The following is an 11444-nucleotide window of genomic DNA, read 5'->3' on the forward strand; positions in this document are numbered from 1 at the left end:
TGAATGAGAAATACCTCCAAGCCTGCATAAATGTTTTGGCAACATTTTTAAAGGCATTCTATTTTGCAAAGAGAAAATAGTAGCTTTTTAACATACAATTTCCTAAATTACAAATTGGAGTGACAATATTTGCTGACATGCCTTTTCAGGTTTGTAATATGCTTAGTCTGCTGTTCCATAAGTTGATATTGTCATGCATAGGTTGAGTAGCATACCCAACAGAAATTAAGTTATAAAATATGCCCAAATGTGTTGCTATTTTCATTGTATAACATTGGAATGTGTAACAGGATGATGTCTCATTGTATCTAACACATTTTTTATGAATTGCGGTGTTGAAAATACAGTACTGGTCAAATGCGGATAAAAGTGCAAGGTGCGATTTCTGTTCAAGCTAGCAGAAAGACCTTTATGGCTTTCAGGAATAAGGTGAAGCAACCCTAAATCTGGGCGAATGCCTGCTTTTCATAGTCACAACTTACAGTATGCAAGGTCAGCGGTAACACGAATGGTGCACATGGTGACATATTTATGACATGATTTTTTCAAGCCCTATTCTGCATAGCAGAAAGCTGTTTCATGCTTTCTTTGTGTCTGTCTCGGGTTTTCTTTTCCTTCTCTCTAATTTTTGTTTTCCTTTTTTTTTTTTTTAATTTTTCTTTCTTTTTCTTTATCCCCTCCACCCCTACCCCCCAATACAGCAATTCCCATTTAGGACAAAAACATATTCTTAAAAGTAAGTTTCTCTGGCAATCTGTTCTGATGTCAGCATGGCTGTGAGACACAGTGGTGGCTGAGCAAAACCTGCACCACAAATCCCCAAAACTGCCTATTTCTAGATGCACTACTGCCTTTATGGTGCTCCAGACCTCTTCAGAGCTCACTAGCATCATCTCCTCGGCACTTTTTTCTGTTCCCTGTAGATCCTTTAACATGAAGGAGAAGGGACTTCATGTGCATAAGCTCTTTAAAAAATCTTCCTTGGATGTATGAAGCTCGAGTCTCAGAAATGTAGACAAGCGTTCATTCAAAATTAAGAATGAAACAATCGAGGTGCATTTTTGCATTGATCCTTTGATGGGTGTCATTCACCAAATCGAATTGAAAAGCTTTTTGCAACCTCTCCTCAATGGATCCCTGGAGTGGCTTTTCTTGTGCAACTTATCTGAACGTCTGCATAGTAGTTCCTTAAACCCTCTGTCATTTGAACGGTGGCATTAGGAGCATCATTATGTGCTGCAACAGAAAAAATGCTCCTCAAAATGCATATGCTGAGTGAGAACGAGGTGTTAGTGGTACTCAGATAACCCACACCTGAATGACAAAACACCATGAGGAAATGTTTCTCACTGATTAATGGGCAGATTTTCCTGCTTACATGTTTAGACACTCTTAAACAGTAACTATGCTGACTCAAAAGATTATTCTCAGATAGATTTCTTGTTTTAAGACATCTTTAAATAGCAGGGAGACAATGTATCTGTAGGATAGATATTGCTTCGATGCAAGGTGAGTTGGTGTCACATTTTGACTTAGTAAATCATTATGATTAATTATTAATAATCCTGTTATTCAAACATGCATTCATTAAAGGAGTGTCCACTCTAAGTAATGTTTACGTTTTTCAAAAACGTGCCACAAGTGGTGTCCAAATCTGGCCTCAGAGACATGGGTGCAAAACTGCCACTTGGTCTCCCACTACAACTGTTGTACACACTATGAGGAATATACTGGATTAATACCCTTTTGATTTTAGTGTCATATCATCATGATTATGGCAATGTATATTTATGGAGGTGCAGTCTTTCCTTGATACACACTGATGTTACTCCTATTAGCATTAATGGAAGCCAGGCTAATATTCCGGGACACTGCAATATCTTAATATGCTTTTCTGTAACGAGAAAAACACATATGAAAAGTAGCTATTACCACATGGCCCCAAAAAAGGCAAGAAAGGAACTCAACCATATTATAAAGGATTGAGTAGCCTGAGATCACATCTGAGATGCAAGCTGTTTGTACTTAGCTGTACTAGCTGGAAAAAAAAAAAAAAAAACCCAACCAAAAAAACAACTTACACCAGCAAACTTTGTTGCTTAGTTTATTTCTTTTTACAGTCATAAGTGAAAAACGAATTATTTTTATTTTTAATAGAAGTTGTGAAAAACATAGGACTTTTGGCTAGTAGTCTGTGGAAAGCCAACAAATCACAGTCACTGCTGATTTCGTCATTGCGTAAGGTCTTAGAGAATGGAAATCTTGGCCCACAGTGAACTACTGCAGCACTTGTAAGAGTTTGTGTGAGATATATATGTATATATGAAAGTGGGATACCAACTGGACATGAATGTAGCTGTGGTTAAGGAATAGCACACCTCTTTCCTCTCACACAGAGGCAGAGAAATGTGCCTGGAGTAAGGAAAGAGACATAGGTATGGCCTGCAAGTAACAATATAGATCAGTCTAAAGCAGCTGTTTGGTCTTGTGGAGAACTGCTTCCCTGGTTTTTGAGGTAGATGGTGGACAGGAAAGTGCTGACCACATCTCCTTGGATCCATCCTCAAGGCATTTTCTGGGTGCCGAGTTGTGCTGGGGGTTTGTTACAGCTAAAATCCCTACTGGAGAGATGTTCATGAAGTTCCACAATGCCCAATGGACAGGGACTGGGTTTTCAAAGAGATTTTTAGTAGAAATATTGTGTAACTGCCCCAGACTGGCCATGCTTACAAGGACTGGAAGTTGAAATGAATGACATTATGAACTACACTGTTACTTGCAGAGCAGTTGGACAAATAGATTGCTCTTCATGAGCACAGATGGACTTCCTCCATTATTTTGGTGACGTAGATGCTGACACAACAGGTTAGCACATAACTAGCTGCCGAACCTGAATGATAGATAGATTTGTGTGGAGTTAGCAACCTTTTCTCAGTTTCTTATTTGATTGATTGCTGTTTGTATAGCTGGGGGTTTTTTTTGGTTGGTTGTTTTGAGGTTTTTTTTTTTTTCATCAAACACTAAAGAAGCCCAAATACCCAGATAGATGCAAAATTCCTTCTGTCTGAAATGCAATTGGTATGTCTTTAGCAGTAAGCAGGTAAGAGCATTTTATATTTGTAACAACCAATGCCGATCTCACAAAGTTAAGACGTGATAAAAAGATGTTTGTTAATAGCTGAGGGTGGGATTTTCTTTATTCCTAGGGCATTCATTTGTTAAATTGCTCTTAGACAAAGAAACCAGAGGTTAGCTTTTTTTTTTTTTCGCTAGTCATTATTTCACGCCTGAACGCAAATAAGCGCCACCGATTAGCTGAGCCACAAGCCAGCACCATCGGTGCCCGACCGATGTCCTGAGGTACAAGACAGCTTTTTAGGAGAGATCGCTATAGCTATTTAGTTAAAATTCTAATAAAGGATGAATGCCTCTATTTCAAGTCAGGTTAATCTTCTGTGCTTGTGAACCACGCTCTGAAAAGGAGAACGTAAAAAAAAAAAAATAAAACAAGCTTTATTTTCCTGCTACATTTCCGTCGTTAGATGAGAGCTGTCCCTTCAAAATTGCGTGTTTTCTGCCACCGTCACCACGTGCAGCAGGTTCGAGGGGTCGTTCATCGCAAGAACGCAAGTCAGCCATAAGCTTGACTCTAATTTGCCTATTGATTTAATACAGTTCTCCAGCAATTTTCCTTTAAACCACAATTTCCTTAACGTGAGAAAAGACGACGTGCCGCAGGAAAAAAAAAAAAAAAAAAAAAAAAGTCACAGCTAGGGTCGCGGCAGGAGCGAAAAAGAGAATGCGTAGACCACGCAGTCTCAACGAGTGGTAATTTCTGGTGGCTTTTTCTTTTCCGTCGCAGTTTATTCTTAATTTGCGGCTTCTGTGAAAACGGCCCCGGGGCGAGGGAGGGCGCTTCGCGGCGCCGGAGCGGGTGTGAGCCCGCGGGAGCGGCACGGCGCTGCCCCCGCTCCCGGGAGCACCGGGGACCCGTGTGTGCCTGCGCCTGAAATCGTTCCCGTTTTCCGAGCAGCGGCTTCGGTCTTCCTTGCGGGCTCAGCCCCGTTGATTTCTCTGCCCCTTTTTGCCCGGGGCGCGGGGCTGGTGGCGGGGGGTAACGCCCCCCCCCCCCCCCCCCCCCCCCTTGCCCCAGCACAAATGCAGGCACAAATAAGTGACTTTCCTGCCGGGTCATGTCCCCTGCCCACCGCCCGTCGCTGCCTGATACCCTCTAGAAAGGGCCACCAGGCAAACGGGCCAGGGAAAAGCTCTCTCGCGGTGACATTTGCCAGGTACGGGTTTTGTCAGGAAAAGTGAAATATTCCGGAGCAATTTGTAATACAGTGGATTAATTTTGATTGCCCGGGGTAGAAACAAAAAGAAGACTGTCTCTAACCATAGGCTGGGGGTTGACTTTATTTGCCAATATCAATATTTGTCTGGAAAGCCTAAAATATGTTGTTTTTCCAAGAGCTGAAGTTTTAAAAGGGGAGGAGGAGGAGGAGGCCCGTGGATGAAATATTAGCAGCATATCGGTTAACCACTAAGTCCTTTTTTGTATTCATCTCGCCGTTTCTGGTAAGAAGGGCAGAGAGTCTAAAGACTCGGGGATAGATGCTCCTTAATGCACCTAGCGTTTCAAAAGATATAGGCAGCTCTCAGCAAAGGACAAAATAAGGCTGAGACTGTACAGAGACGGGTGCTGAAAGACCGGAATAAAATTGCTCTGTGGCTTTCGGCGTCGCTGAATTACACATTTTTAATCGGGTCTAGCACACATCGCATTTGGGGAAGGGAAAAAAAAAAAAAAAAAAAAAAGAAAAAAGCAACGGTTCTTTCAAACGAGCTAGCCTTGAAAACCAGCAGTCCCTGTCAAAGCAGCTCAATGCATCCGTTTGTTAGTGCCTCCAACTTGAACAGGGATCTATTTCTTAGCCCCTGTCCCTTCTGTCTCACACCTTCCTTTAGCTTCGTGCTTAGAAACCAGAATGTCGAGCCATATTTCATGCCTTAGAAGAAATCAATTCATCTGAGATGACAAGGCAGCCCCCCACACACTCTCCAGGCCCCTCGATACATTCAGAGCCTCGGGGTCGCTCCGGTAATGTAGCCCGTATATTTTCGGAATTGTCCCAATATTAATCAAACTGCCAGCAGGGGAGACCGCGTAGCTCGCAAAGGAGGGCTTTTCTTTTGGTTTGCTCCTTTGCAGAGGTGCGCTAACGCGCGGTGCCCTACAGGCAGCTCTCAGTCGGGTCGCGATTGGGAGAGCGAGAAGGGGTCGTTGGTAAAAAAAAAAAATAAAAAAATAATAAAAAAAATCTTTGTTTAGTTAGACTTCTACACTTAAAACTCTTAATCAGCTCCTTTGGGGGAGCGCCCCCTCCTTGGAAATGAATTCCCGGGGAGGGGGGAGGCAAATGTTCACCCGTATCAGTGCATGCCCTACCAGTGAGCGTCTTTTTCACGTTTGGATTTTTCTCCCAAGGCGTCCATTTCTTTGATACGAAGAATGGTGTTCGTATTTTGCTTTGCGTGTATCTGTAGAATTTGTGAGAAAGCACGGCGGAGCGGGCGAGGGGAGGATTTGGATTTCAAAGAGCGGATCCAGCTGCTGGAGCAGCAGCCCGGCTGGGCTAATTCAGCCAGCAGGTTTGTCCCCCTGTCCCCCCGTAAAGGCGGGCGGGACAGACGGCTCCTCCCGGAGCCGCGCCGCCTCCGGCTGAAGGCAGAGGAAGGCTGTGCTTGTCTTCCCTCTGGTGCCAAGTGTAAAGCCGGATCTTAGTCGTCCGCCAAGCGCGGAGCGAAAAATCGGAGCCGAGAAGTATCTTGAGGAGCAGATCTCCTCCTCCTGGTAGTGCCAAACTGCACGGGGCTTTGAGTCCCACGGCCCAGCTGTCAAATCCTTTCTAAACTTGATAAAGGGCTACAATAGCAGCTCGAGAAAGCATAGATTAAATTCTTGTAGGATTTGTTTTTATAGCACATATGTAAGTAGGCTTCATTATAATTCGAACTAGATCAAGATAAGAGATTAATGCTTTTATAGAGCATCTCTGCTGAGATTTCCTATGGGGCTCAGATTAAATCCACACACTAAATATTATCTCATTCCATTTTGTGTTGAAAGAAACGTTAGACGGTTTAAGAAGAGCCATTACGTGTTTCAAGAGGAAAATTGTCGAGGTTCGGCCAGCTCTGACAGCAGTCCCGCTTTCCTAACGGGCGGAGAGGGACGGGGGAACCAGTTTCTTGTCTTCCCCTTCACCATTCACCAGTTTCTTGTCTTCCCCCTGAATATGCCTTTGAGGCACATGAAATCTTCATTTTATCTGTGCAGGTGTCATACAGGAAACCTCCCAAACAGCTGAGGTGCTGTCAAAGCGCCAAACTGCAGGAACCGTGAAATGATTGCTGTCATTACGTTTTGGCTGCTTTGTGGACAAAATCTGGGAGCGTCTGAACCTCGAATCTGGCTGGGAAAGGCTCCAGGCTCGGGCCCAGCGTAATGAGAAACGACACATCGCTTTCCCTGCGCGTATTTCTCGGAGATGAGCAGGGCTCAACTGTCTCGTCCTCTGCCCACGCAGAATTAACATTAAATTGCCAAGTAGAAGAGCAGTCGATTTGCTCCTGCGCTTTCATTTAGGTCTGCAAATACAGGTCCTAGGCTTTTGGTAAAGTCACACAATGTCAATTAAATACTTCCACTCCGAGCGGATAATCTGAAGGCTACCCACCTACACCAGAACCGATTTTTGTTTGTTTTCTTAGGTGAACAAAAACTGCCCTTTAGGAAGAAAGTTCGTTAAGCGGGGCTTGGATCGGGAGCCCCTTGCAGCCTGGCTGCGGAGATCCGAAGCACAATCCTTACTTTTAGGCATCAGGGTAGTGATGCTTAACATACTTTTAAAAAAAAAAAAAGCCTAGCAGCCCCCAAAACTCAACTCTTTTCAGTGTTCATTGAGATGCATTGCACATTTCTTTGCTGGCAGTAAGAATACTTCACATGATTCTTCTCACAAACAGGATGTCTGGAAAATTATAGCTCAGCCAAGCTAGATTTTGAATCTGTAATTTGCAATTTGCCACATTCCGCTGGGAGGGAGACGTGGAGCGAGTCGCGGGGTGTCTTTTTACACCTCCTCTCGCCTCGGCAGGTCAGGTCGGTCGATCCCAGGAGCGGGCGAGGAATACCGGGGCTCTCGGCTCTCGGATGCTCTCCCTGTAGCCTCGGGGGGTCTCCCTGTAGCCTAACTCCTGAACCGACCCAACGCAGTAAAATCTCCGCGTCTGAACGTGAAACGAGCAACGAGGTACAGCCTCAGCAAAGAAAACAGAAGGCTTGTGGAAGTACTGAACCGTTTGAGCACCTGTTTTTCAAGATTGCCAGCTCTCTTCGTATTTCGTGGACCCTCCTTCTCTCCCCCCCCCCGCCCCCCATCCCCGGGACTGCTGGGGTGCTCGATCCCATTCAAGGATCGCTCCCCTTCTTCCCCTACTGGCAGCCCTCAGCCGCCCCTCACCGCGGGGGCTATTCCCCCGCGGGAACCCCCAGCTCTCATCTTCCTATCTTCCCCTTCCATTTTCACGGACAACTGGAGTGTGTGCATGTGGAAGGAAGCGAATAATACCCCCAGAATTCGTTTAGCCCAGTCCGAGGTAGCGCTGTTTTCTTCCCATCCAATCCCTAAATAAATTTCGTGTTGCAACCTTTCTGGAGGGAAGAGAAGCGTTGGTGTAAAATGGATTAAAAACCACAAGCATCTTCTCTGTGTCCTGACATCCCTAGTTAATAACCCGTATTAGAAATGGGGAGGGGGGACGGGGGGGATGGGGATTCCTGGGAGTCTGGAAGGGAGATCCTCGCCCGTATTGATGCGGTTCTCACTTTGTTTAAACAAACGCAAGTATGTGAGCGGAACTGTTGAGGAGATCCCTCAAACATGCAGTAGTTTCGGCTGGAAACTTGCAACGACCACCCTGTCCAGGGCGGGCTGTCCCGCACCGGGCGGGGCCGGCACCGCACTCGCACACTTCTTTCCCCTAAACCCGTTCACTTTTCGGCAGCGAGACGCTTGCAATGTGTGCGGGATCCGCATTCCTCCGCTCAGCTCTGTGACTCCTGATCTCAGGAAAGGGAGGAATGCGAGTGCGGAGGGGGAAAGGCAGCCCTCCTTCCCCGCAGGAGAGCCCCGCGGGTGCCGAGGCGGGGAAGCCCCCCGCCCGGCTTATCGCAGGGGACAGGCTTCCCCCGAGCAGCTCCTAGGCACTGCAGGGGCGAGCTCCTTCACACCACCTCTGGCCACGAAACGTCTCTCCATCACACGTAACACCCTTTCACAGAAGGTTTAGGAGATACTCCATCTCTGGAAACACAGCGGCACATCTGCACGCAGCTCTTAATAACCGGGCTGCCTGGCGGAGGGAAGCAGTCCCTGAAGAAAGATGCTTTTCAAAGCTGTCTCACCTCAGCACAGGATTTTTTTCTTTTTTTTTTTCTTTTTTTTTTTTCTTTTTTTTTTTCTTCCTTTGCCGCCTTCTCCCCCGGGATCTGTCCAACCCCTTTTAAATGGTTTTAGCCCGCTGAAGTCAGCTTTCTGTTTTCAAGCTTTTAAGGAGAACGAATGCCATACGTGGCGCCAATTCTCCCCTAGGTTACATCTCTCCTTCCCTTTGAAGTCAGCTGGGTTGCACAGAGGTAAATGAGAGAAGAATTTGGCCCCTGGAGCTAACAATGATGTGGAACCACTCTGATTTATTTATTTATTTATGTATTCATTTATTTATTTATTTATCTATCTATCTATTTTCCGGGGGAGGAGGGACGGATTTTAAGATCCGGTTAGAATTTGTGTCGCTCCCTATCTTTAATACTCGGCTATTGGAAGCGCGTGTGGAAATCACGGCGCTAATCTCGTCGGGGAAGCGCTTCGCAAAGACGGGGCGAGAAGCGCAGCGGACTCACCGCTGGGGTGCAGATGCTGCCGGAGGGGTCTTTTTTTGGGTTTTTTCTCAGCGGAGCGGGGAGGGAGGGGGTTGGAAAGAGCAGAGAGGACGCGGCAGAGCCTGTCCCGAGCCCGGTCCCCAGCCGAGGCCGGCGCTTCCACCGCCCCGCGGGCTCGCCGCAGCCGCCGGGGTGGCCGGGTCCGGTGGGGTGCGGGAGGGGGGAAGGTGGGGCGCTGCTGGGGTGCGCGGCCGCCCCGCAGGGGCTTCTTCGCTGCCAGCGGGACACGCGTGTCCCCGCGGGCGGGCACCCGCGCTTCTGACAGCCTCTCTAGAAAAAGCCCCGCTGCTGCTGGGAGCTCTTGGGTTGTTTTTTTTTTTTACGGGCACATGAGATGCTCCTTGTCCTCGCCTCCCCCGGAGTTTACTAGCTGCCTTTAAAGAGGGACATTTATTGGGATAAAAGTGGATTGCAGGCTGCAACAACGTTGCATGTGTCTTTCATTTAAAAGACACCGAGAGCTCCTTTTTTTTTTTTTTTTTTTTTTTCCTCCCCCCTCTTTTTTTCTCTCCCCCAAGGCATTTAGTGCTTTTAAGGCATAGTTATAAACAAGCTGCCGGAACGCCAGCACACGGAGATGCGGGCGGCGGGGGGCAGGGAGAAGGTCTATTTCCCCGGCTCTGCAGCAGGCGTTGCTCCAAAAGGTGCAAGGAGGAGACGCGCCGCTTCTTCAGGAAAAATCCAGGGACGGGAAGTGGCCCTGGAGCGGCTCCCGGGGCCGGTCCTGCCCCTCGCCCCGGCGAGGCAGCGGGCTGCCCCCCGCCGCACCTGGCCGCGCACGGCGGGCACCGCTCGTCCTCCGCGCCCCTTCCCCTTCTCCCGGGAGCTTACAGGAGCCGCTGCCGCCTCCCCTCCCCACGGGCGGGCCAAGCAGCACCCCCCGTCCCCGCAGAGATCCCCAACCCACCCCAAGTCCCCCGAGCGCCACCTCTGCGCTCTCCCCCGGCGGGGCCGAGCGTCCCTGCGGCGGGGGCGGCGGGGGCGGCGGGGGCGGCGGGGGCGGCGGGGGCGGCGGGGCAGCCCGGCCGGGCTCCCGCAGCCGCGGGCCGGTGTCGGGGGCAAGCGGCGCTGGAAAAAGGGACGGAGACGCGGGGGCGGCTCCGCGGGATGGCAAGGAAGGGCAGGTTGTGCGTGTGTCGGGTGATGCCCGCAGCTACTCGACTGTAGCTGAAATAAGCATCCCTCAATTAAGTACCCCTTCCTCCGGGAAAGTATCAAACGAGAGGCCGGCTGAAGAAGGAGGGGGGGCTGATCGCCGGGAAATACGCTGGGCCTGAACTGGCCGCCTCTTCACCTTTGCCTGGGTTCACAGGAAAGCCTCCAAGATGCCCAGCAGTCCCGGCTGGCCATTGCTGCACCCATACTTCAACCGCTCATTAAAGCTTCGCTTCCCCCCCCCCACGGGGGAAGGGCCCACTGAACTCATTTCTAGACAGCCTTAATAAAACAGACAAGCTCGGGCCCACGATGCCGAAATACGAATCTGAAGCGATTGCAGGCTCGGTTGTGCTTTATTCCGACGAGTCCTCCTTTCACGGGGAAGCAGGGAGCAGGTCTTTTCCATAATATGGGCCTTTTCTAAATAGTTCCCTCTCTCTCTCTTGCTTGTGTTTTAAATCCTGTCTATGTGCGAAAGGACCGAGGAATTCAACACTTCAAAGCTCACACTTTGGGTGAAAACCACCCACTTTTTCAATATCCATAGGAATGCATGCATGTATGGTTCATTTCTTTTTCTTTTTATTACCTAAGACTCTGTTTTAATACTTTCATTTAGAAACCGTGTATTTTTTTTTCAAGTCAGTAGTGATAATATTTCAGGAGATTTAAAATAAAGGAACCGTTTTAACTGCTTTGCGCACACACACACAGAGGCAGACTGGAGGTCTGTTTGATAGCAGCCAAATTCTCTTCTAGGCCGGTTTCTGATGTGAGAGATTTCTAGTTTTAAGTTCCCCTATTTTCCATTCCCTCTACGCAAACAAGCGCCTATAGTATTTCTTTCCCTCTCTAACTCTAGGACCAAACTTCTGAGCTGTTTAATAAAGAAGGAACACCGGTTCTTAATTTTACAGCTTCAGAGAACAGGACTGCAGCTACCGAGGTATCAGTCAAACTGATTAAAGAAGATCCTTTACTTGAGGGTACGTGCCCCTGAAATTACCTTGCTCTAAGCCTCTCGGGGAGCTGGGGGGAGAGGGAGGGAAGCGAGGGATTACTCTCTTTTTAGGATCCCCGGAGAAATGTGGATAGGTTGCAGAGGGGAAATGTCCTTTTCATGTACCCTCCCTCCCTCCCCGTCTCCCCTCACCCTCCTCGCACGCCTGTGTGTGTCTGTCTGTCTGAAACGGATCTGTCTGTCGAAAATGGGCCTGGAACTCCCTCCTGTGTTGGGATTAGGTCTTGGGGGACCTGGGGTGGAGTTACACTGCTTGCC

This window comes from Pelecanus crispus, chromosome 1, assembly GCF_030463565.1.
Source record: "Pelecanus crispus isolate bPelCri1 chromosome 1, bPelCri1.pri, whole genome shotgun sequence".
Taxonomy (NCBI): domain Eukaryota; kingdom Metazoa; phylum Chordata; class Aves; order Pelecaniformes; family Pelecanidae; genus Pelecanus; species Pelecanus crispus.